The sequence below is a fragment of the Oxyura jamaicensis genome, chromosome 3 (assembly GCF_011077185.1).
Source record: "Oxyura jamaicensis isolate SHBP4307 breed ruddy duck chromosome 3, BPBGC_Ojam_1.0, whole genome shotgun sequence".
NCBI lineage: Eukaryota > Metazoa > Chordata > Aves > Anseriformes > Anatidae > Oxyura > Oxyura jamaicensis.
In genome coordinates, this window is record NC_048895.1 from 88,663,219 (window position 1) to 88,686,417 (window position 23,199).

At 37.1% G+C, this 23,199-nt stretch overlaps 1 protein-coding gene and 2 long non-coding RNA genes across 8 annotated transcripts in view; 1 reads left to right on the top strand and 2 right to left on the bottom strand.

The window, feature by feature from the left end:
• Positions 1–23,199, bottom strand: part of ADGRB3 (adhesion G protein-coupled receptor B3) — a 467,103-nt gene that overhangs the window by 137,962 nt on the left and 305,942 nt on the right. The gene's annotated exons all lie outside the window — the stretch shown is intronic.
• LOC118165039 lies at positions 1,667–16,807 on the top strand. The gene is made up of 3 exons (XR_004749829.1): positions 1,667–1,881; positions 2,896–2,902; positions 16,795–16,807. It is a non-coding gene; the product is annotated as an uncharacterized LOC118165039 (long non-coding RNA).
• On the bottom strand, positions 11,480–13,559 carry LOC118165040. The gene is made up of 2 exons (XR_004749830.1): positions 13,030–13,559; positions 11,480–12,355 (listed from the first exon to the last, which is right to left on the bottom strand). It is a non-coding gene; the product is annotated as an uncharacterized LOC118165040 (long non-coding RNA).

A 23,199-nucleotide genomic window follows, 5' to 3' on the forward strand; every position in this document is an offset into this window, starting at 1 on the left:
ATGCAAGAAAAAAACCTTTTCTTTAATAAATCTTTCGCTAGGATTTTAAACTATACAATTCATTTCAAGCTATGTTAGACCTATTGCTGTTTACCTACCATATGTTACAGATGATATGCCACTCTTCTCAGCAGAGAAAGCAACCAATTCACTCTGAAGGTAGTCATGTGTTTTCCATCTCCTTCAAAGTATTTTCAGAGAAGTTCAGAAGCAAAAGAAATACAATAATGTCTTCAAACGGCTCTGGGAGAAAGGTATTAAATTTATGTCATTCTCTCCAGCAGCACTGAGAATGCTTTATGACAAAAAGAAAATAATATATATATATATATTTTTTATGATTCCTCAGTGGTTTCAACAGTTTTGGAAGACTCTCTCTTGAAATAGAGACACAAGTGATTCTGTGTTTTTTTGTTGTTCTACTGATACAGATTAAAAATAAGCTGTCTGCTTTTTTATTTCTTTTTCTTTCTCTTTTTCTTTCTTTTTTTTTTTTTTTCTCTCATACAAGATTTCACTATTATTTTTTCTGCTTCTTTCAGTAATATGAGATGCTCAAAAAGTCCACTGTTCTGTTGGATGTTTCATTATTACACTCTGGTAATAATGAAAAATTGAAGCATTAAGCATGTAGAATAAGAAGGAAAAACAAATTTTATACCTTGGTCCCTAGGAGTGTTCTAAGGCAGTGCATTGATGAAGAAGATAATATGGGCTTTCCATTTAAGGTTAGTTATTAATCAGAGGACTGATTCAGTTCCATTGAGTTTTAATCTGAGCAAGTCCTGCAAGTTAAGGTTCTAACCAAGCTGTATATAGGCATGGAGGAAGAAAATTACCTTTCACTTGGAGCCATATCTGTTTATTATCCTGAAGCCCATTGTCTTCTGAAAGGATGGCAATGATGGTTTGCATTCATTAAATGACTCCTAGCTATTGCCACTTGCAGCTGCCCTTCAGTAACTATTAGACTAACAAGGAAGATGAATATGAAATATATTGTTAAAAGAAAACAACAACAAAATGCACATATGAATATGTTCTTGAAATAATTATTTTGACCATAGTGGAGCTGGCAATTAAATAATAGCTAATATAACCAGATTTTACAGATGTATGATGGACAAAAATGGGATGGAATATATGGCCTCCTCCTCTCTTATTTTTTAAAACTTGCACTTTGTATTTTAACAATCCAGTAGTACACATGACTGAAATAAAGAGGTGAAGAGCCAGGTCTCATGAAGAATCAGCTCATAAATGATACTTAAGAGTGTCAGATGAAAAAATATGTCTGTCTTTGGTGTTCATGAAAGTTGTTTTCCTTTTAGATACTACCATTAGACTGACTGAGTAAGATGGATAGAGATATCTTTACACACAGAGTCCAGTAATATTTCATTTTTTCTTTTGCTTTTAGTGCTTTTTTCCTTAATAAAGTGGCAGCTTATTGTTCTTTATGATGTGGAGTTTATAAAACACTTTTATGAAACACTTTTTTTTTTTTTTTTTTTTATAAAGCAGATATATTTATGGAACTTAGTGACAACATAACATCAGTTACTACATCTTATGCAAAGCTAACAAAGCTCTCCAAGAAGTGCTGTCACTTAGTTTGTCAGGTAGAGCAAACAAGCTCTTATACAGCAACAAACCACAGTATATAGCAACCTAAATGTATTTTAGTTTAGCTGTAGTTTACAGTAATTACAAGTAGTTATTCGGTGTGAATTGAAATTTCTGGGACTGCAGAATAAAATGTGATGTGTAAGAGTGCAGACACAGGATAATACCAAAGGTCCCACACAAGTAACACAAATTGCATATAATGTAACCACACAACCACAAATTACAATCATAACATATCACAGTCAATCAGTGGTCACTACAGGCTTGTGTGACCCTGTAAATCAAGTAAAATCATCCGTGGAGCTAACAAAAAAATGATTGATTGAGAACCGAAGAAAATAAAGGGCATGTGAGCAGACTGTGTTAAAACACATTTAAAAATAAAACCAAATGTACTCAACACCAAGGAAACATCAGCCCCTCACCCAGAATACAACTTTTCCTGTTGATGCCAATGTCTCATACCATAACCTGTTTCTCCATTCTTTCTGAGAAAGACAGAATTCATCCACTTAAGGAGAGGGACACAGGATAGGGAGTGTAATACCAGGTAAAAGGAGCAGATGATAGAAAGCTTTTGTACAACAATTTTACCTGTATTGTTAAAAAAAACTTATGTATTAACTTGGACTATAATTGTTAGTAGCATTCAAACTGTATCAACAATAGGTATTTCTTGCATTTTTAAGCCTGTTAAGATTTTAATTGGACTAACAATAAATCCTTAGCTTGACATGTAAGCTTTGTTCCCTTTTGCCTGCAACAAGATTTTGAGTATTACTATAGATATTAAATGGGAACAGCTGGAGAAGTTTCCAAAGGCCTTACTCTTAGCATCATATGCAGACTAAATTTCAAAATACTAGCAGTACTTGCAGGGGAGAGGGAATATTCTAAGCAGCTAGCTGAAGGTGATTGCATGCTTCTGAACCTGTCACTCAGTATAATTGTAGAAAATGCAGATGAACATGCAGCAGACAATGTGAGAGCTCAACTAGCAGACAGGCTGATACAAGATTGGATATTTAGAGTCTCTTTAAAAAGAGAGGGGCAGACATGGACAGTTTTTGTTTGTTTGTTTGTTTGTTTGCTTGTTTTAATGAATGAATTTTCCTAGGGACCAAGCAGGAGCTATGGTTTGCTGCAGCAGTTTTTTGTTGTTGTTGTTGTTGTTTTTTCTTATTTTCTTATACTGCTTAATATCACACATTGTACTTGTCTTTTCCTTTTATGCCCTTATTGATGGTAGATATTTTCATTAGTCAGAGCACAAGTTTGTTGTCGCTTGATTCATAATTGCTTTTCCCGAGTCTGCCTTTTTGAGACCCCAAGTTTTCTAACAACAACAACAACAAAACGACATTCCCTATAACCATAAAATAACCATTAGGCATTGTCCAGTCAAGAAATTCTTCCAATTGTTTCATCACTGCAAAACACATAAAAAAATATAAAAAATGTGGCAAGTTTGTCCTTAGAATGTTCTATCATCTCTAAGACTTTTCAAAGAACTCTGTCCCATTTTAATCATTATTTGCATGCAATTCTTTTATTGCACATCTCTTTTATTTCCTCTTTCCTCTGAATACCTCTATTCTGTAATATTTCTTCCAGTCTAGTTCCATCACCTGAACAGAAGTTTGTTTTCATCACATATAAAGAAACTATTGCTACTGTCCTGTAAAATCACTTTTATACGTACCAGTGGTACATATATTATGGAATCTTCTGAAAATATTCTGACTTTGTGTAATTTGCAAATCCCAATAACAGATTATTTCTCCAGGGTGAACAGACTTTGATATATCTAAGATTAATAGCACTTTTCAGTTATACCACATCTGTAATTTCTCAAATTCTTCATCTTTTTCTTTAATGATGTGCACACTCCTTCCAATTTAATGCTATCTTCCAATTTCATTAGAGAGCTCTTCACTTTTTCTTCCAGCTTACTAATATAGACATTAAACAAATCTACCCTTTGCCAATTCTTGCTAACAAATGTCAACCCTTATAGATTCCTCTTCTTAATGTATTGCTGTTTATTATTTATATTTTTTTATACTAATTTAGGCAGTTTACAGCCTTCATGGTCATGATCTTACCGAAGGGAGTACTGAATCAAATTTTTAAACTGAGAATTCCTAAGATGCCATATCAAATGCTTCACTAGAATCCAAATATATACAATCTACTTCATTCCTATTGCCTATTAATTTTGTAATTGCATCAGAAAAAGAAATGAAGTTTAACTGATGAGATACAGTTCTTCTAAAGCCTCACAGCCAGTTCATGGGTCTCTTATCCCAGCTATTAATGATGGAATATTTATTTCATTGCTTTACAGCGTATTCAAATAATATTTATGGCATCATAGTTGTCAGTATCAGTCTTTCATTTTCTGGAAATCAGAATGACATTTATTTTTCTCTCTCCATATAGTACATTCTCCTTTATCTATAAGCTTTCAGAAGTGAGCATTTGTAGGCTTAGCGAAGTCGGTAAATCTTTTGATCTCAAAGACATTTTTGCCTGTGTTTGTAGTATATCACTAGCATCTTTATGAACAGAGGTTTTAGAGGGCCTCCTTTCATAGACTCATTGGTGCAGGGTAAGGTGATATATTCTGAACATTAGTCCATAGACAATTGTAATATATGGTCCTGTTCACATACATTTCAACACTATTGAGACTAAATATGCTGTTTGCTGCTCTTAATTGTCATACTGCTCCAGATTGTTATGTTGACTGCTCCAGAATGTTATTATGGCCAAACATAAGCCCTGGTTGCCAAAATAGGCTGCGAAGATTTCAGCCTTGGGGTTACTCAAAACCTGACTGGACTTGGCCCTGAGGAATGGGCTTCAACTGAACCTTTTTGAGCAGGGGTTTGGACTAGATGACCTCTGGAGGTTTCTTCCAACTTGTATGATTGTGTGATTCTCTGAAATTAGTCTCTTGAATACTTAAACGTGAAATTATAGTGACCTTCCTATCTATACTCATCTGTTGATGTGTCTGTGTTACTGATGTATACAATGTTACAGTGTTACTCCTTTTCTGATATTTACTTCCCATTATAAACATATAGTGAGATTCTTTCAGCCTTGGCTTATATATATATATTTGTGATAAAAGGTTTTTAAAAAGGTGTTTGCTGTTTCATTTCTCTTAGACATTATTAATGTTACCTCTTTTCTATTTTTTTTCCCCTTGGTCTATCTATCTATCTATCTATCTATCTATCTATCTATCTATCTATCTATCGATCATTTCCTCTTAAAAACACTACTAATCACTTTCTATCACTGGCAATGGCTCAGAACATAGGCTAAAAAGAACACAATATGAACCTGAGTATACATCATCCAAATGTGGTAAATTGAAACTTGCTGATATGTTACATTCCCATTTAATTTTGTGCATCATTATGCATTTAGAGATCTAATGTGTATATAAATTAGATTTGAATATGCCATTTGTTTCTGAAATATATACTTAATTATATTATATATTTTGGGAGCAAAACTTTGAATCAATAGCTGGCTCAGTTAGATCTCTGATACCCCTCTTTAGTGTGTGAGAAGAAATGTACTTGTTGCATCAGTTCTCAGATGGATTTCTATCTGATAATTAAGTATTAGTTGATTCACAAATCAAAATAATGAGCTAGATGGAAACCTTTTTGATACAGAAACTTGTTCTGCCAAAGTGAGAGGCTATTACTCTTGTTTTTCAAACTGATGGTAACTGTAGATGGATAGGGCAACCTAAATCTCTTATTCTACAGAAACAAAGTAAGGCCTCTGCACTCTGCAACATTTATAATAACATTCCATAACCTTAGGAAGTTCTATTGTCATGTGCTGTTGGTCCTAATCAGACTTTGCCACCAAACAGCACAAAATCATTCCCAGTATTTTCATGGCAACTGAAGGTTCTTAATATCTTGACCTTGTCCTGAACAACCATTATTTCTGCCTATTAACAGCTCTTAGCATCTAGGTTATGTTTTAATCAGAGAACTTCTGAAATTGGATAAATCATTCATCTTTGCCCTTGTTTCTTCTTAATCAGCTAATACTTGCATGCAATGTCATCAACCCAGTCCTCTCACAAATGATTCCATTGTCATCTGCATGCCGATAATTTTTTACATGACATGTCTCAACTGAAAAATATACTCATGTTAATACATCTCTCTTTTCTTTTTCTTCTTTTTGTTGAAGAATTAAACAGTTAAAATGCTGTGTATTGCAATCATGTGCACTTGAACCGCATCATTTGCAAAAATTTATATCATACGAGAATTTAGCATTTAGCTCCATGCCATGTATTCAGAAAGAAAACCAGGACTGCTGAAGCATACATGAAGTTACCTCTAAAGATTGATATCAAATTACTCATCCCCAAAACAGCTACTTCCATCTCTCTATATTTACTGCACTTCTGAATGTATCTGCAATTTTTTCCTGCATTTTGTAACATGTTTATGAGAGGCTTAAAGTTTCTTTCAAACTTTGCAATGTAGTTTAAATAAACATTTATTGCCAGTCCTTTACAACTGACTTTTAATTTGTGCCCACAATCATCTCTGTTGCATGATTTTATTCATCCAGTTGTGAGTAGAAATTATTAAATTTAGTTGTGTAAATGCTTAAAATGGTTGTCTAGGTAGCCAGGTAGTTATATGTCTAGGGAGTGATTTACAGACTCTTTAATACCCAGCTGTATGGCCATGGATAAAAGAACTTGCTAAAACAACTGCTTATACATTCATAGAAGATGTCTGTGTTTAACATTGAGACATACACCTGCCACTAAATCTGCTTTGTCTGACTACTCAAATTAAAAGCTAGTTCTAGGAGTTTCCTTAAATGTTATCTCTAATGCTTGAGGAATAAAATGTGTTTTGCTTGCACTCATTTCAGGCCAAATATCATTGGAAAAAATTACATGTCCATAAATTACATTAGAATTCCCTTGATCCATGGGAATATCACTGGAATTAACATTTTAAAAGGAGGAAATAGTAAAGGTATCATAGTGACACAGAAGATCCTTGTAACATCCCTAACTAAGACAAGCAAAACTGTAGCTGAATATTTCCTCCACTGCACTAATTAGGCAAACCAGCAGAATTGTGCACAAAGATGGACCAGGTTATTTATTAAGTACCAAACCAAATCTGTTTTAGGATGGACTTTTTATTACCTTGAAATTATAGAATCATAGAATGGTTTAGGTTGGAAAAGACCTTAAATATCACCTAATTCCAACCCCCCTGTCGTGGGCAGGGACACATCCCACTAGACCGGGTTGCCCAAAGCCCCATCCAACCTGGCTTTGAACACTTCCAGGAATGGAAAATCCACAACTTCTCAGCTGCAGTGCCTCACCACCCTCAGAGTAAAGAATTTTTTTTTCCTAATGTCATCACAGATCATAATTTATAAATTAACAGAAAATTAATATAATTAAATATAGGCAAAACTATGACTGACAAGAGTTTTCTGGGACATCTACAGTGAGCATTTCTGAAAAAGGTATATTCTGAAGTGCATCTCAAAGATAGTATTTCACGCTAAAATTAATACTCCAAATAAATGCTTGTATCTACAAAATAAGGAAGTAAATTACCAATTAAATGTGCAAGTGGCAAGCTACAGCTTAAAAGCAACTGATATTTTTTAGCACACCAAAACCTGAATGCAGAAATGTGAACTGCTGTTGTAGCACACAACACTTAAAAAACATTTCTAAGACTTAATCTTTGTTCTGCAGCTTTCAAAATACCTGAAGCGTCTGAGATGTGCATTTTTACAGTGATTTAGGCATTCAGTAGTCTCTGCAGGAAACATTAAAAACTACTAGATCCCAGCAATTAACAAAGGAGTATTTGGGTAAGATCTTGCAAATTAAATTTCAGTTTAGAAATCCATGCAGAGTCACAGTGGTGAAGGCTGTAGTATGGAAAATCATCACTTCCCACTTGTTCCAAGTACCCACATCCATTAAGCATCACCTATACTCCACTGTGGAGGTGATTCTCAGCATACCCTTCTACCCAGGTACCTTGATGATCCAGACTGGAAATTTATTACTTGCACCATGGCTCTGTCCTGAAATTCATGTGGATCCACAACGAGGAGGAGAGTACACAGACAGTATGTGTATGGCCATATCTGGCCTCAGTCTAGGACCTGAGCTGGAAACACGCTTGGGAAACATGCCTGGAAACAGCTGGGAACACAGAACTGGTATAGCCTGCTGAAACTTAGATGTATCCTGTATCAAAAATTGTTCAATCAAATCCTGGGCAGCATAAGCCTACTTAAATAAGCCTTACTACTGGACAGTTTCCTGGGCTCCAAAAGAAAAACTAAGCAGGGTGGTACTATTAAAACAGCTTGTGCTTTACAAACACTCTGGTTTCAGTAGAGGTCATGCTGGTAAAAAGAGTGCAAATATCCATGCCATCTCCCTGCCCTAGCCACCTCCCACTCTTTCTTTCTTTCTCTCTCTCTCCCTCTCTCTTTTTTTTATTTTTATTATTTATTTATTTATTTTTAATTTGTTTTTCCAGGTGACCTGTGTCAATTTGAGACTGAAGTGGAATTTTAGGCCAAACTCAAATGCAGTTTATATGAAGGGCATGACATTCCCAGTATATGTCTTTATTAGGAAATCAAACCGAATTAGATTGCTTGACTCCAAAGAAATAAAGAGGTTGTTTAAAATATATTTTCAATGATTACTAGGACTGTAAATTGTTCTGTAGTCCTTTATTTAAAGTTTATTTAGATTTCTCTTAGAGATACTCATGGATGCAACAAATTTTCACAAAATATTAAGAAACAAGTAAACACAGAATAAGATCGAGAAAGAAAAGTGGCATATATATTTGATACATATCTATACACAATGAAGACTTTTGGACGCAAGCAGGGAAACTTGTTCAGAGTGTTAGAAGTCCACGAGAAGAATGAGGCATGGGGAAGGAAGGGGATTGGGGCTGGCACAGGGTATGGGAAAGATCCCTTGAGCTTTTTCTTTGCCTCTTCCAGCTTTTTAATATAATTTGTGTGTTTTACTTGAGAAAGCACTCCTGCAGTATGACCAATGCAGTAATTAGCTAGTACCACTTCATTTTAATTTAGGCAATGTGGTCTAAACCTAGATATTGATTCATTTCAATGCTTCATGTTTAAATAACAGACAAAAACTAAAAATAAAATAAATGATTTGACCCAGATCAAAGCCCAGATCAAACTATTAAACTAGGGGTTTGAAAATTGCAAGGGGAAAACTTAGTTTATTTCTACCTCCTTTTTCCTACAAGGCTTCCACTCCCTGTTCCCATTCCAGAATTAGTCTTCATATCCTACTAATTTCCTCTTTAATCTTTTAGGAAAGAGCTGGTGGCCTTGCTTCTTTTCTTTCCCCTTCTGCTTATTCTTAATTTTTCCACCTGTCTCTTGCTTGTTCAAAAGTCTTCTTTTTTATATTTTCAGTTCCTCTTTCTTGTCTCCTTGTTTTTCCTGCTTTTCTTTCATTCGTTTCTAGATTGCACATAAGAAAACTTTGCTAATGTATTTACTGATATTTTTCCATTCCTTCGCAACACAGGAAAGACAAACTTGCACTAACAATCCCTTTTTAAAAAGAGCACAACTGAGGCATCAATCTGGTAGCTCCGTAACTGCAGTAGGAGCTCATTTTCCCTCTTCAAGGCTGGGTCTTTCTTCACATTTATAACATTTATGATCTATTTTTTCTAATATTTCTTCCAATTTCTTTTCCTATTTTTCCTTCCTATTTTACTTCTGTCACTTGAATTCTTGCTTCCCAGTACTTGTATATCTTCTTGCTCATTCTATTATGCCATTTTTGCCCTTCCTTTCTTCTTCTTCATCCCCCTCTATCTCTGCTATCTTATCTGTTACTTGTTCGTTGTAGTCTGGTTCATTTATGCCAGTGAACACACTAGAAAACCACACGTCTATGTGGGTAACGTTTACCCAAATGCCTCAGGAAGGGAGAATGGGGGAGTGCTTGCCACATAAGATGTCTAAAATAGAAGTAGGTGGAGAGGAAAAAGAGGAAAGAAAATTGTGCAGAGCTGCAATTACTGTAAGTCTTTCTACTGATGTCGTTGGATGATATATGTCTGAATCAGAAAGCCTTCACAGTCACAGGTGTGTAAAGCCTCCCACGCAGAGTAACTGGGATTTTTTATGTCCTTTACAAATGCTCTCAAGCTGCACCGTGGTTTGAGCAACACTTACGTTTACCTTTTGAAAAATGGCGTGAAGAAGAAGTATTGCTACCACATTTACATTTTTATAGTATGGCTTGCTCTGAAAGTGTTAGAGGAGATTGCCTGGCTTAAAGCCTGGCTCAATGATTCCTGGAGGATATTTTTTCCTGCAGTATCCAACTACCATATGGAGTGCCAAATAGCATAAAAGAGATTTCAGAAGCAATTCCATGATTACAGTTACTATACATTAAAGGCACAGAAGAACTGTTGTAAATTATCTGTATGGTTCTTACATAATAAATTACTTGACTCAGATCACAGGTGACAGGCTTCCATTACAGATCATTTTATTTAAATGCATAACAATATTTTTAAACAAATGTCTCCTAGCAGCAGAACTCCTGTGATTCTAAGTGCATCTTATCCCACTGCCATTAAATGCCTCCTGAGTGACCTTGAGAAAATGATTCTCCACCCCACTGTTCTAGTTGCCTCCCCTCCTGTGGTCTGTCTGTCTTAAGTATTTAGATAGCAGCAATCTGTCTTTGGGACAGAGTGATTGCTCTACCACTTTTAAAATTCTTAATACAATGGAGCCTATACTAGTGTCTAGGAACTCCTGAAATAAATTCTTGTTAATAATTATAATTATTGATACTAATAGGAAGAGTTCAGGAACACATGGCTGGCAAGCAAAAGCAAGAGTCAATTATTTCAAAGTTTTGGACCTGAAAATGACTTGCACTGAGGAATGGCTGAGGACCATACAAGTAACACCATTTGTGAAGACTGATGGAAATGACTCAGCACAGGGAGGACAGAGAGAGGATAAGAATCCAGTTCTCCATAGCAACCTTCAAATTCCTTAGATATGAAGCTCTTCTTTCCTCTGCTGAAATCATGTGATACTTTCTGTGATCGCTTCCTTTTCCATGCAAAGTAATTCTGTCCACAACTCCTGGACAGGACTTATTGCTTCTATTGATAATTAGCAGCACTCTGTTCCCTATCTCAGAGCACCTTGCATTTTTCCATTTGTTCTTTACCATCTTTTGGGCCTTTTAGTTAACTGGACTTCTAGTTTGTAAAGTTACAAAGTTTATGAGAAGGATTTTCTTTTCATTTGGCACTGAAACAGGTTTCCCAGAGAGGTTGTGGATGCCCCATACCTGGAGTTGTTCAAGACCAGGTTAGATGAGGCCTTGAGCAACCTATCTAGTAGGTGGTGTCCCTGCCCATGGAAGCGGGGTTGGAACTAGGGGATCTTTAAGGTCTCTTCTAACCCAAGCCATTCTGTGATTCTATGATTCTTTCCCAGGAAAGCCCCAGCGCAAGTACCCTCTTTGATTCCTGAAAGAAAAAACTGATGTTCTAAAACTCTTGACTGATATGCAAAGGAAATGTGCTCTGTACACTGCATGAAGTAGGTGTCTTACAACTAACTGGAATTACAAGGCTGTGTAATTTAAAACTGAACCAAAGCACATATGCGCAAAATAACTGAATTAGGATTACACAAGTAACTTCAGTCCTGGCATTTTCCAACTTTCCAAAACTCACATGGAAAAATGAAATAATGCTTTCACTTTTCTACTTTTCTACTTTTCTATTTTTTTTTTTTCCAATTTTATGTAGTTTCTTAAGCTCAGAAAACAAACAAACAGGATTCCTTCTCAACCTCCCACTATGAAATTCCACTATGTTTTACTGACAACTGTCCAAAATTGAGGAGTATATATATATATATATAATGTTTCCCTAGGTCCTGAAGGGAGTCTATTCAAGTAATCACAGTGTTTTCACTTTTCACTGTTTTATTTTCACAGCAGTTGTTTTTTCGCTTTTCTCTCCCCACTTCTGTTACAGTCTCCCTCTCCAGCACCTTTCACTTCCTCCCCCTCTACTGCTTCATATCTGCCCACTTTGTTTCTCTAGCCAGCATCTCTCTTTCTCCTACTCATCATGCCAATATTCCCTCTTTACAACTCCTCCAAGTATTCCTCTTCCCTCTTATGCTTTGCAACTAGGCTGCTTTTTCACTGAGCATCAAGACACAGGAGTTTTACTGTGTTGATTTCCCACAACCAGCTCCACACCGGTGTTTTGGTGCTATCAGAGATAATTTCAAGGAAACCTGAAATACCTGTAACTTCAAACAGTTTAGCAACCAACCACTAATTAACCTTTACGTAATACACAGAATATGAGATTTTTTTTTTTTTTTGGAAATTGTTATCTTGGCTGCATATGGGATATTTTTTTTTCCACAGAGGTGCCTACAGGCATTTATGTGATAGTCATGCAACTGTATATCTTGCTCCAGAGTGTGCAAGACCCAAATCTTTTCAAACAGGAAACCTTAGGTACCAGGAAAAAAAGAAATTACACTGACTGGTAATTTAGCTGAAGTTTCAACCCCATTAAAATTCAGGCAGAGAGTAATACCTGATGCACCTACAGTACTGTGGTGGTTTTACCGTGCTAGGCAACTGAACACCAAAACTGCTCTCTCACTCCCCCTCCTCAGATGAGGAGGGGAAGAAGTAAAGGAAAGAACAACTCACGGGTTGAGATAAGGATAATTTAATTAAAGGGAAAAATATTATTAAGGAAATATAATTATTAATTAAACAATTCAACTAAAGGGAAAAAAGAGAAAGGGAAAAAGGGAGGGGGAAAGGGAGTAACAAAACAAAACAAGTAAAGGCTATGTGGAAGTGCAGAGGAAATAAATTACTCTCTACTTCCCACAAATGAGCAATGCTTGACCACGTCCTTGAAGCAGGGCCTCAAAGCACATAGCCAGTGTTTGGGAGGAGGATAGATGCTTTCACAACAAGAGCCCCCCCCTCCCCTCTTCTTCCTTTTTCCACCTTTTATTGCTGAGTGTGACATCATATGGTATGGAATATCCCTTTGGTTGGTTTAGGTCAGTTGCCCTGGTGATGTTTCTTTCTCTCTTTTTTGCCCACCCCCTAGGAAGGTTAGAGAGAGTCCTGATGCTGTGCCAGCACTTCTCAGCAGCAGACACAACACTGGTGTGATACCACTGCTGCTGTAGCTACAAGTGCAGAGCGCAGCACTGTATGGGCTGCTGCAGGGAAAGTTAACATCCCAGTCAGACCCAGTACAGTACTCAGTCCAATTAAATTGACAAACTTATAAAAAAATGACAACAAAGTTTTATAGCAGAAATTAGTAGATGCTTTTAAAATTAGGGGCTTGCTATCTGTGTAACATAAGGCATGGATGTACTTAATAACTAATCATTCCTTTCCACATTGCATTAACTTCTGCAGGTATTTGCATTATTTTTCCTCTTGCCCCCACACAAACCCTTGACAATTGCTAAGGAACTGGAGGCTGCATCTGAGGACAACAGTGCTAAAATTTCTCTCTTTTGAGTCCCTTCCAGATAATGCAGAAAAGTGGTCATTTACTGAGGGACAAATGCCTTGCTCTGAAGGATTATCTTCTCTTCTAACAGGAGAGAAAAAGGATCTGGAAGAAACAGGCAACCCTGCTCCTGGTGGTGGTGTCTGGTATCTGGCCTGGCCCAGACACCCCAGGGAGTACCCACTATTCCCTGCCCCAGCCCCAGGGAGCCACTGGCTCCACAGCATGTGGCAGTGGGTGCAGAATGTGCTACCTGCATCTCTTAGTCTGGGTGATGGAGGACTGAAACACTAAAAAAAAAAAAAAAAAAAAAAAAGAAGACGAAAAAGATGAAAAACATGTAGTCTAACTCTTACATTTTGTGCACTGAGGGATGGCATGGATGATGCAGAAATAATGAGCTGACTAGGTTTTGATGATAAAGGAAACCATTAGAAACTTGTAAGTGCAAGAAATCATTGGAAACCTTACAATTACCACGATATGCTTCAACACAATGCTTATTTTTCTCTTCCTCACATACACAGAACATAATAAATAATAAGTAGAAGGTCAATGCATCATTTATGTTATTTTTAATATCTGAATTTCAGGAAAAAAAGAAAGGAGTTTTAAAGCACTTTGAATAAATGTATTTCATACATTCACTTTGAATTTATGTTTTTCAGTCAAGTGTATAAAACACACCCAACACATTCACACACAACACAAACACACTTTTTTTCTAATTCAAGACTAACTTTTAAAATAATTTTATTTAATATCTGATTTTGGTTTCTCTGTACTTATAGGTAAATCGGAGAGGGTTTCCTTCTACACAGCAGCATCTTCTAAATGGTAACAGACTATTGCTTTTTGGATGTGGAGGAAAATCATGCTACTAGGGACCATGGAGAAAGAAAGTTAACAACATTCTGATGAATGCACAGTAAATTATTTCCTGAAAAGTCCTGAAACAAATGTTAGTTATCAAGACTTCATGCTTAATACAAGAAGCACAAATAATCTAACATGACTGTAGTGTGAATTACTGCTAAGTATATGTCTATTTCTTGAAGCAAAGAAGGCAGAGTTTGTATCTTACTATTTGCAGTAGCTCATGAAATTATTATGGAGAGAGAGAGAAAAATGAACGTTTTTGTTTGTTTGTTTGTTTTTTGTTTGTTTGTTTTGTTTTGTTTTGTTTTCTGTTTTGTTTTGTTTTCAGGGCAGAATGGCATTTTTAGTCAGTTTTCTGGTTCTATTATCTCCATGCTAACTGGTGTAAGTAACTGGGATGAAGCTGTGAGCTGGATTTGTAACCACACAGGATCTCAAATCTATGGTGAGCATTTCCTAGAGAAGAAAGACTAAATTAGGACCTCACCATGAAATATTGCTTCCAAAGAAGCCTTCAGAATAATCACAATATGTTCACTTTACAACTACAAAATAGAAATACATGACAGTCTTTATCATAGCCTATCCCATGAATATAGCATAAATGCCAGTGTGTCCCAGCTGCTTAACAGTCCCAGAAGGTTAAGACAGCACACACTGAAGCCTGATATCACAGCAGGGTTATTACTCATTTTTCCAGGCCACAGGCAAACAAAATATTTTTTCCTGCCTCTCAGTGTTGCCTATATTTGTTGTAAGCAGTCCATGCCACATGTTCAAATGCCTGATTGCAGTAAAAAGATGCCCTTAACAAAGTAAGATTGACAAGAAGAATAGAAATGCCACTTCCCCTTTGGAGATGTCAAGAGTGGAGAAAGGATTTTTGAATCTCACCAAGATTGATCATTACTGACTTTTGTAAGCTAATGATGAAGGAGGAAGAATTAAATCTGTAGTAACTAAATTAAATCTGTGTGATAGCTTTCACTTGACAACCAAGAATCTTTAGGACTACATAGACAAACAGTGTATAGCTGTGAGCTGAAGAACTACATTGTAAGTGACTGATCTCAACACATTGTAGTTAATAACACTTCTAATTTCAGGAAAAAAGAAAAAAAAAAGAAAAAAAAAAAAAGAAAAAAACACAGAAGCAGCACAGGGACTTTTTCCTTCTACTCCCACTCCTATTCTCCACCTCCCACTCCTGACATATTATGAGAAAATCTTAGACACATGATGGAACAGTCAATTTTTTTCTATGACCCACTCAATAAGAAATTAAAGAAGCACCCCTGGTAAAGCACTGCAGTGCATTTAGCACACTTGAGAGATATGCTATAAATGACTCTCTACAATTCTCCTTGTAATGTTGAAGATGTTACACAAAGTTGTTCACCAAATATTTGTTTTCTTGGATTTTGTGAGAAGCAAATACTAAAACAAACAAACAAAACAGGAGAAATGGCCAGCAAGTGAATTTAATTTCCATGAAAAATGTTGACATTTTGGAAGATAAATGTATTCTATAAGGAAGATGAAGTGAAGCCATCTTGTTTTCTGTCCCTTTCTCACACAAACTATGCAATAGAGAAAGAACATACATTTTTTTTTTTTTTCTTGTAGACAACTATGCAGCAATACTAAATAATTCACTAGATTCGTCCTGCCGACCATGGCAGAAATAGCAATATTTTTGCCTTTTCTGAGTGCTATCACAAATAAAAGACAGAAGTTACTACTTCTGGATATAGTTAAGTTTGCTTCTAAGCAGAATGATAGAAATGAGGTATAATAATAAAAATGATCTTAGTGACTCAGATATATATGGTATAACCTATTACTTTGCATATAAATCTCTGCTTTTCTACTCAAAGAAAGCCAAGTGACTTGTTGGTTTGTTTCTCATTCAACAATTTATGTGTCTTGGCTGTTTAGACTGGAACTCTTCAGGGCAGAGATTATCCTCATTGTTTGTACGGGTCCTACCAAAAAGTCTTCTTAGTCCCTTCAGTTCCACCTAGAGGCCCAAGTGTACAACAGCAGCAGGAATACTCAAAGCGTACATAAAGACTACGAGTGGGAGGAGAAGTCGCTGCTCATCAGGTCACAGAGAAAAAAAAAAAAAAAGTAACTACAAAAGTATTAATTTCATGGATTTTTGTGTTGGTGGCTGATTCTTAGATACAGATGAAGATTTTACTATGTTAAATGCATTTATGGCTGTTCCTGGGTAGATTCTCTTGTGTCTGAAACATGAGAACTGAGTTTGCAGCCTTTCCTGTAGCACTCTTATTATCCAGTCACTTACTTACATGAGGTTTGTAGGAAGTAAGACAACTAGTTCTGAGTGGGGACACACCCAGGTACATCCAGATACACAGATATACTTGGACAGGGAGAAAAAACAAACAAACAAACAAAAAAAAACACGGCATGATCACCAGTCCTATTTTCTGAGGTCAGTTTTGTCAAACTGAAAGGTCAGTTTGTCACAAGAGGTAAAGATGAGTATCTGAAAAGGTCTGCTAAAATAGACTTTCAGATTGATTTGGTTGAAGGTTTCTTTTCTGCTATATCTATAGAGAACTCTTGATTCTGTAACTAAGTTACTGGAAAGGAAAAGATTACAATGATAAAGCATTTCTGTGACCATATTTAAGCCTGTAAAAAACACTAATTTTATTTTATGACTCCTGGTTTTCCAGTATACACACTGACCACCATGATTCTCTTTTGAAAGAGAATCTTAAAGATACACAATCTGTTATGCCAAATGTATTTGGAAATCAATACTCAAAACACACAATGCTGAAGTTCACACATCTGTGATTACACTTCAGACATATCCAGTACAAAGTTTGTAGGTCACACTCTCATTTGATACACTCTGGTGTTGCTTGGCAGATTTCAAGATACATATGAGACTCTTACTGTATGTGCATTAAAACACACTAACCCAAGTATCATTCTTCAAGACCAGTTAATAAACATGAAAAAAAACATTCCCACACAAGGGCACAAGGTCTGCTTATAGTAGTGTATAACTATTAGTAGTCATAACTATTGTATTACATATCAGTGTTCTCTAGAGACATTTCCTGTGGAAAGTGGGAGAAAATAAGTAATTAAATACTTCTAAGACTTGACTATTTACAATTTGGAGTTTGTACCCTCAGCAGACCAGGTATTCCAAAAGCTTCCTGTTGTGGTTTAACCCGGCTGGCAGCTAAACACCACACAGCCGTTCGCTCACCCTCCCCCCTCCCTCTCTGGGATGGGGGAGAGAAACGGGAAAGTGAAGCCTGTGAGTTGAGATAAAGACAGTTTATTAAGATAGAAAATAAAAATGATAATAATAATAATATGTACAAACAAGTGATGCACAATGCAATTGCTCACCACCCGCTGACCGATGCCCAGCCCAACCCCGAGCAGCCGGCCCCCCCCACCCCGGCTAGCCACCCCTATATATTGTTCAGCATGATGTCGGATGGTATGGAATACCCCTTTGGCCAGTTTGGGTCAGCTGTCCTGGGTCTGTCCCCTCCCAGCTCTTGCTGCACCCCCAGCCTGCCCGCTGGCAGGACAGAGTGAGAAGCTGAAAAGTCCTTGGCTTAGTATAAGCAGTGCTCTGCAGCAATTAAAACATCAGCATGTTATCAGCACTCTTCTCATCCCAATCCAAAACATAGCACCCTACCAGCTACTAGGAGGAAAAAATAACTGTCCTAACTGAAACCAGGACACTTCCACAGAAAGTTTTCTCTCAGAGAACACTTTTCACTCAAATCTAAAATTTGCCCAGGTAAATAATCTTTGGGGACAGATAACAATATTTTGTATCTTCTATTTCAACATGAGAAACTTTAAGAAAAGAATTAATAATTCTTCCCTCTAGTTTGATTTTATTCAGTCAATTTGTGATCACTAAGTCTAAGGATATTTTATGCAAATAGTTCTTGTGTGATCAGTGTGCTTCTTGTTTAACAAAATCAGCTTTTGAAATGACAATACATAGCATTTAGTTCATGAAAATAAAAAATCAATATGTTGAAATGAGATTTGTGCAGTACAGCTTTAAGTCATATTTATCTTCCTAGGAACTTTAAAATAGCCTCATTGAAGGTCAAATCTGACATTTGTATTTCAGAAGGATATCTTATTCTATTTCATTAGAAGATACTTTATCAGCTTTTTCCAAATCAATTTTGACTCAAATAGACTACCATTTACTTCTTTGTCCTACTCCACATCATTAATGTGAAATATTACATCTATGTGCCCTACTTTTGTCACTCATGATCAGAAATGATGAATTCAGATTGAAAGTGGTACCAAGAAATAGTTGCTATATTTTATATTCCCTGACTACGTATTTTGAAAGAGAACTCTAAAGGAGCTTAAATCTAGGAAAACAAAGACAGAGAGAGTTTTTAGAGTTCTGGTTATACCTACCACGAAAATAATGAGGGAAGGGAGCAGTTTAACCTGGGCTACATTGGCTCATGGACAAGTCACAGTCTAACAGCTCTAGTGATAGAGCTTTAGTAACAGAATCTTACGATGTGATTGCCTGCCCAAGCTGGTCATTGTACACTGTGACCCAGAAGATCCTGTCCAATCCTGCTTGACACAGAGTAAAAATGTTGCAATAATGTGCTGTTTTGATTAGAGTTTCTTTTCATTGGTACTTTAAATTTCCAGTGCAACTTTTTCCTGCATTATGTTGGAAAGATATCTGTAATATACATTAATTCTGGTACATGGAAATGTAACACTGCCTGAGTAAGTCTGTAGCAGACTGATGCTGAAACAGTGCTACAGGCATTATCATAAGTACCAGCACATCCATTGGTGGAGGAAATAGCCACAGAATGGTATGCTTTTACAACAACAGCTAGAAAAGAACATATCTGGAATTACTGTCTTTGGGTCATGAAGAGTCAGTCATGTTCTGCATATGACTTTGTACACACAGAAGAATTTTTTTGGGGGAAGGAAACAACACGAAGGGTTACTGAACAATTGAAATGCTACAGTTTATGATACAAGCAGACAAATCTTGATTCTGCCTTCAGTTGCCTGGAATCCTACAGCTATAGAAAATACAGAATCACAGAATCACAGAATTGTAGGGGTTGGAAGGGACCTCAAAAGATCATCGGGTCTAACCCCCCTGCCAAAAGCAGGTTCCTCAGAGCAGGCTGCCCAGGTAGGCGTACAGGCAGGCCTTGAATATCTCCAGAGAAGGAGACTCCACAACCTCTCTAGGCAGCCTGTTCCAGCGCTGTCACCCTCACCATGAAGAAGTTCTTTCAGACTTTTTTTTTTTTTTTTTTTTTTTTTTTTTTTTTTTGCGGAACTTCCTGTGTTCCATTTTGTGGCCATTACCCCTTGTCCTGTCCCCACAAACCACTGAAAAGAGGTTGGCCAAATCCCTCTGTCTCCCACACATCAGGTATTTATAAACATTGATGAGATCCCCTCTCAGTCTTCTTTTCTCCAGGCTGAACAGACCCAAGTCTCTCAGCCTCTCTTCATAGGGAAGATGCTCCAGGCCCCGTTATTATCTTTGTGGCCCTCCACTGGACTCTTTCCAGGAGATCCCTGTCTTATTTTTGTACCGAGGAGCGCAGAACTGGACACAGTACTCCAGGGGAGGCCTAACCAGGGCAGAGTAAAGGGAGGGAGGATCACCTCCCTTGACCTGCTGGCCACACCCCTTTTAATGCACGCATACGTTTATGTGTTTGGAAATTATTTTCAGTGCACTCAGATAGTAATGGAGATGTTATGGTCGACATAGAGACATTATCTGAGCTTGCCAGCATATGCACGTAATGTACTTAAATCCAAGGCTTTCTACAAAGTCAATTAAACCAAACCAAAGCCCCCCTTACTGGTGTTTACGGGAATATTACTTTAGTCTTTTTTTGTTTGTTTGTTTGTTTGTTTGTTTTGTTTGTTTTTTTTTTGTTTTTCAATAGTACTTTAATTTGTTTGATTTTTTTCTGAATACTGTTCTTACTTTGGGAGTAAATGTCTGGGTACATAATTGATATTCCTGCATTTGGGTAGGAAGATCAATTATTAGGAGAAAAACTGCAATGGTTATATAGCTGTTTGATTTCATCCACCTTCTGCATTTATAAATGGTGAATCTTCCCCGACTCAAAAAATAACTATGGGTACCTTATGTAGTCTATCATTTATGGAAAAAAATATTTATTTAACCCCACTCAGTTGGTAGTCAAGCACTTTTTGTCCTAAACTTACCTGTTTAAAGACATTGTAAGTCACAGTGATATTTCTACAATTGGTTCTCTTCCTGAAAATCTCTCTCTCAATAACAAATCCAACTCCCCACCAGCAGACTGTCTGATGAAGTACTTTGCCTCTTTTTTTCCAATTTTTACTCTAGGTTTTCTTATGGCACAATAAATAATAATAATAATAATAATAATAATAATGATCCAGGATGGTTTGCCATCCTGTAAGTCCTATCAGGGAGGATACATTCAACTCCTGGGATCAATCAGAACTGCATCTCTTATTCCAGTCTTTTTATTGGGGTGTCTTGTACCTACCCACTATAAGAAAAAGGCATGATGTGACCATGTATAAGGATCAGTGTACTTATTTTAGTTATTGGCATATTTTAGAGGAGCTGACATTCTGACTGAGTATATTGTTCATCAACATGAAAATTTGATAATTTGATATATGAATAATATGCCTTGCTCATATAATAAAATGGACAGCATTTACGACAGCTTCAGAAATATTTAAGTTCAAGAACTCTTTAATTTTATTTTTTTTTATGACCGAAAGTATATATTTATTCTGAGCTCCAGAGTACTGATGTTTAGCACTGTCTGGTTGACATTAATGCATGCTTAAACTACATCAGAAACAACTATAGTTCAAAATATTTGCATTTTCATCTACCACGAAATTCAAAGAAAACAAAAAAAAAGAAATATCATTTGCTGTAGAGGAATATAAGGAAGATATTACATAAAAAAAAAAAATTCAAAAAGCAAAGAAAATGAGAAATGCAAGACTTCCTCAGAGAAAGAAAATTGCATATAGTTATCTGAATCACAGTCCTCACTCATATTTTTACATGACCCTTTCTGGAATGTAACAGCAAACAGAATAATGTTCATAGTTTTATAATCACAGAATCACAGAATCACAGAATTTCTAGGTTGGAAGAGACCTCAAGATCATCGAGTCCAACCTCTAACCTAACACTAACAGTCCCCACTAAACCATATCCCTAAGCTCTACATCTAAACGTCTTTTGAAGACTTCCAGGGATGGTGACTCCACCACCTCCCTGGGCAGCCTGTTCCAATGCCTCACAACTCTTTCAGTAAAGAAGCTCTTCTTCCTAACATCTAACCTAAAACTCCCCTGGCGCAACTTTAGCCCATTCCCCCTCGTCCTGTCACCAGGCACGTGGGAGAACAGGCCAACCCCCACCTCTCTACAGCCTCCTTTAAGGTATCTGTAGAGAGCGATAAGGTCACCCCTGAGCCTCCTCTTCTCCAGGCTGAATAAGCCCAGCTCCTTCAGCCGCTCCTCGTAGGACTTGTTCTCCAGGCCCCTCACCAGCTTCGTCGCCCTTCTTTGGAGCCGCTCAAGCACCTCGATGTCCTTCTTGTAGCGAGGGGCCCAAAACTGAACACAGTACTCGAGGTGCGGCCTCACCAGAGCCGAGTACAGGGGGACGATCACCTCCCTAGCCCTGCTGGTCACACTATTTCTGATACAAGCCAGGATGCCGTTGGCCTTCTTGGCCACCTGAGCACACTGCTGGCTCATATTCAGCCAACTGTCCACTATCACTCCCAGGTCCTTCTCCGCCTGGCAGCTCTCCAACCACTCATCTCCCAGCCTGTAGCTCTGCTTGGGGTTATTACGCCCCAGGTGCAGGACCCGGCACTTGGCCTTGTTAAACTTCATGCAGTTGACCTCAGCCCATCAGTGCAGCCTATCCAGATCCTCCTGCAGAGCCTTCCTACCCTCGAGCAGATCGACACACGCACCTAACTTGGTGTCATCTGCAAACTTTCTGAGGGTGCACTCAATGCCCTCGTCCAGATCATTGATGAAGATGTTAAAGAGGACCGGCCCCAGCACCGAGCCCTGGGGGACGCCACTAGTGACTGGCCTCCAACTGGACTTGACTCCATTTACCACAACTCTTTGGGCCCGGCTATCCAGCCAGTTTCTAACCCAACGAAGCGTGCGCCAGTCCAAGCCAAGAGCAGCCAGTTTCTTGAGGAGAATGCTGTGGGAGACGGTGTCAAAAGCCTTGCTGAAGTCAAGGTAGACCACATCCACAGCCTTTCCCTCGTCCACCCAGCGCGACACTTTGTCTATTAATCTATATAATCTATAGAAAATATAGTAACACAAATGTTTTGTTTTCCTAATGATTGTACCAGACTTAATATATTTTTATATCATATAGGGGGTAGAAGTGACCTGTAACAATGTTAATTAATATGTTATATGTTAATATTATAATTTTTTTTTGTAAACTCTTTCAACCAAACTGTGAAATTCAATTATACAAATTCTTGGAATATGAGAAGCAAAAATATACATTTAGAGATGAGAAGATCTATATATTTCATAGGAGACAGAGAAGATTATTTTCTTGAAATCATATAAGATTTAAGAAACACAACATGAACTGACATATCAGGAAAAAATATTGCTTGCAGGAGATTTGCTGACCAGAAAAAACAAATGTACATTTTGTACTAGCAGTAGACTGAAACAGATGAGTTTATAAGAACTGCTGAGTCAAGATATTTTCTATTTTATTTCCTTTTTTGTCTGAAAGTTTCTCTCTCTGCAATCTAATATTTCTGATTCTGCCTAAGGGTTACACTTAGAGATTTTTTTTTTTTTTTTAATGTCCACAATATAAAAATGGAAATAAACTGCAATGTTAAAGAAACTTTTTTTCTTCTGAACTTCTCTATGAAGTCACTGTCCACAGCCTGGAAAG